Source organism: Arachis hypogaea, chromosome 12 (assembly GCF_003086295.3).
Source record: "Arachis hypogaea cultivar Tifrunner chromosome 12, arahy.Tifrunner.gnm2.J5K5, whole genome shotgun sequence".
Classification (NCBI taxonomy): Eukaryota; Viridiplantae; Streptophyta; class Magnoliopsida; order Fabales; family Fabaceae; genus Arachis; species Arachis hypogaea.
The window spans coordinates 69,860,420-69,864,438 of record NC_092047.1 but is presented as its reverse complement, the minus strand read 5'-3'; the positions used below and the strand labels follow the sequence as shown (position 1 = coordinate 69,864,438).

Genomic DNA, 4,019 nt, shown 5'->3' with positions numbered 1-4,019 from the left:
TCACGTCCTTCTCCTCTCTTGTGGGTTCGGCCATGATGGTCAATTCAATAGCCTTGCACTCTCCTTTTGGATTTTCTTCTGTATTGCTTGGGAGAGTACTAGGAGGGATTTCAGTGATCCTTTTACTCAGCTGGCCCACTTGTGCCTCTAAATTTCTAATTGAGGACCTTGTTTCATTCATGAAGCTTACAGTGGCCTTGGATAGGTCAGAGACTAAGTTTGCTAAATTAGAGGTATTTTGTTCAGAGTTCTCTGTCTGTTGCTGAGTGGATGATGGAAAAGGTTTACTATTGTTAAACCTATTTCTTCCACCATTATTAAAGCCTTGTTGAGGCTTTTGTTGATCCTTCCATGAGAGATTTGGATGATTTCTCCATGAGGGACTATAGGTGTTTCCATATGGTTCACCCATGTAATTCACCTCTGCTATTGCAGGGTTCTCAGGATCATAAGCTTCTTCTCCAGAAGATGCCTCTTGAGTACTGTTGGATGCAGCTTGCATTCCATTCAGACTCTGAGAAATCATATTGACTTGCTGAGTCAATATTTTGTTCTGAGCCAATATGGCATTCAGAGTATCAATTTCAAGAACTCCCTTCTTCTGAGGCGTCCCATTACTCACAGGATTCCTCTCAGAAGTGTACATGAACTGGTTATTAGCAACCATGTCAATGAGTTCTTGAGCTTCTGCAGGCGTTTTCTTTAGGTGAATGGATCCACCTGCAGAAGTATCCAATGACATCTTAGCTAATTCAGACAGACCATCATAGAATATATCCAGGATGGTCCATTCTGAAAGCATGTCAGAAGGACACTTTTTGGTCAGTTGCTTGTATCTCTCCCAAGCTTCATAGAGGGATTCACCTTCTTTTTGTCTGAAGGTTTGAACATCCACTCTAAGCTTGCTTAGCTTTTGAGGAGGAAAGAACTTGGCTAAGAAAGCCGTGACCAGCTTATCCCAAGAGTTCAGGCTATCTTTGGGTTGAGAGTTCAACCACACTTTAGCTCTGTCTCTTACAGCAAAAGGGAAAAGCATGAGCCTGTAGACTTCAGGATCTACTCCATTAGTCTTAACAGTATCACAGATCTGCAAGAATTCAGTTAAGAACTGAAAAGGATCTTCAGATGGAAGTCCATGGAACTTGCAGTTCTGCTGCATCAGAGAAACTAATTGAGGTTTCAGCTCAAAATTGTTTGCTCCAATGGTAGGGATGGAGATGCTTCTTCCATGTAAATTGGAATTAGGTGCAGTAAAGTCACCAAGCATTCTCCTTGTATTATTATTATTTTCGGCTGCCATCTCCTCTTCCTGTTCAAAAATTTCTGAAAGGTGCTTGCTGGATTGTTGTAATTTAGCTTCTCTTAGTTTCTTCTTTAGAGTCCTTTCAGGTTCTGGATCTGCTTCAACAAGAATGTTCTTGTCTTTGCTCCTGCTCATATGAAAAAGAGGGAACAGAAAAATAATAATAATAGGGATCCTTTTTGCCCAAGTATAGAGGTTCCCCTGTGTGAGTAGAAGAAGAAAAGAATGTAATGTAAAGAAGGGAAGAAGAGAAAATTCGAACACAAATGGAAGAGGGGGTTTAAATTTGGGTGAGATGAAGTGTTAGTAGATGAATAAATAAATAGAAGGAGATGAGAGAGAAAGAGAATTTTCAAAAATTATTTTTGAAAAATGGTTAGTGATTTTCGAAAATTAAAAGAAGAAATAAATTAAAATTGAATTTTGAAACAATTAGTTAATAAAAAGAATTTTTGAAAAAGAGGGAGATATTTTCGAAAATTAGAGAGAGAGAGTTAGTTAGGTAGTTTTGAAAAAGATAAGAAACAAACAAAAAGTTAGTTAGTCAGTTGAAACAAATTTTGAAAATCAATTTTTGAAAAGATAAGAAGATAAGAAGTTAGAAAAGATATTTTAAAATCAAATTTTTGAAAAAGATATGTTTTTAAAAAGATATGATTAAAAATATATGATTTTGAAAAAAGATAAAAAGATATTTTTGAAAAGATATGATTGAAATTAGTTTTGAAAAAGATTTGATTTTTAAAATCACAATTAATGACTTGATTCACAAGAAATCACAAGATATGATTCTAGAATTTAAAGTTTGAATCTTTCTTGACAAGCAAGTAACAAACTTGAAATTTTTGAATCAAAACATTAATTAATGAGAATATTTTCAAAAATTATAAGATAAAATTAAGAAAAAAAATTTTTGAAAAATATTTTAAAAATTTTCGAAAATAAATAAGAAAAGTGAAAAAGATATGATTTTTGAAAAATATTTTGAAAAAGATAAGATTTTTAAATTGAAAATTTGATTTGACTCATAAGAAACAACTAAGTTTTAAAAAGTTTTGAAAAAGTCAACTCAAATTTTCGAAATTTATGAGTGAAAAAGGGAAAGATATTTTTTTTATTTTTGAATTTTTAATGATGAAAGAGAAAAACATGAAAATGATGCAATGCATGAAAATTTTGGATCAAAACAATGAATGCACGCAAGAATGCTATGAATGTCAAGATGAACACCAAGAACACTTTGAAGATCATGATGAACATCAAGAACATATTTTTGAAAAATTTTCAATGCAAAGAAAATATGCAAGACACCAAACTTAGAAATTTTTCATGTATAGACACTATGAATGCAAGAATGCATATGAAAAACAAGAAAAGACTCAAAACAAGAAAATATGAGGATCAAACAAGAAGACTGGCCAAGAACAACTTGAAGATCATGATGAATGCAATGCATGAATGCATGAATTTTCGAAAAATGCAAAGTATTTTTAGAAAAAATGCAATTGACACCAAACTTGAAAGTGACTCAAGATTCAAACAAGAAACACAAAATATTTTTGATTTTTATGATTTTATGATTTTTTTTTTGGATTTTTCGAAAATTAATGTGAAAAAGAAAAATAAGGATTCCAAAATTTTTAATATGAATTCCAGGAATCTTGCACTCTTAGTCTAAAGCTCCAATCTGAGGGTTAGACATGGCTTAATAGCCAGTCAAGCTTTAGCATGTAAATCAGGTGGATCTGGAACAGCAGCAGGTGGATTAGCAACAACTAGCTTGCTCTTGATAATGTTGGGTTGGAAGCCCCAGTCCAAATAAATTTAGACATGGCTTTACAGCCGGTCAGGCTTCAACATGCTTCAAGAAACACTAGAATTCATTCTTAAAAAATTTTAGAATAATTTTCGAAAATAGATGAGAAATTTTTGAAAGATTTTTGAAAAAAATTTTTTTTGAAAACTTTTTTGAAAATAAGAAGAAAATTACCCAATCTAAGCAACAAGATGAACCGTCAGTTGTCCAAACTCGAACAATCCCCGGCAACGGCGCCAAAAACTTGGTGCACGAAATTGTGATCTCAGGCAACGGCGCCAAAAACTCTATACGCACGTCTTAATAAATCATTTTTCATTCACAACTTCGATACAACTAACGAGCAAGTGCACTGGGTCGTCCAAGTAATAAACCTTACGTGAGTAAGGGTCGATCCCACGGATATTGTTGGTATGAAGCAAGCTATGGTCATCTTGTAGATCTCAGTCAGGCGGATATCAAATAGTTATGGAGTTTTCGAAAATAATAATAAATAAACAGAGAATAAAGATAGAAATACTTATGTATATCATTGGTGAGAATTTCAGATAAACGTATAGAGATGCTTTCGTCCCTCTGAACTTCTGCTTTCCTGCTGTCTTCATCCAATCAGTCCTACTCCTTTCTATAGCTGGCTTTATGTAAGGACATCACCGTTGTCAATGGCTACTTTTCATCCTCTCTTGTGAAAATGGTCCGATGCGCTGTCACTGCATGGCTAATCATCTGGAGGCATCACCAGTGTCAATGGCTGCATCCTATCCTCTTGTGAAAAAGGTCCAAATGCTCTGTCACAGCACGGCTAATCATCTGAGGTTCTCGATCATACTGGAATAGGATTCACCCTCCTTTTGCGTCTGTCACTACGCCCAGCACTCGCGAGTTTGAAGTTCGTCACAG

General features: G+C 34.5%; 1 non-coding gene across 1 annotated transcript; it reads left to right on the top strand.

The window, feature by feature from the left end:
- The first annotated feature begins 796 nt into the window (after window positions 1–796).
- Window positions 797–904, top strand: LOC112731226 (small nucleolar RNA R71). The gene has a single exon (XR_003167014.1). It is a non-coding gene; the product is annotated as a small nucleolar RNA R71 (small nucleolar RNA).
- Window positions 905–4,019: the final 3,115 nt, after the last annotated feature.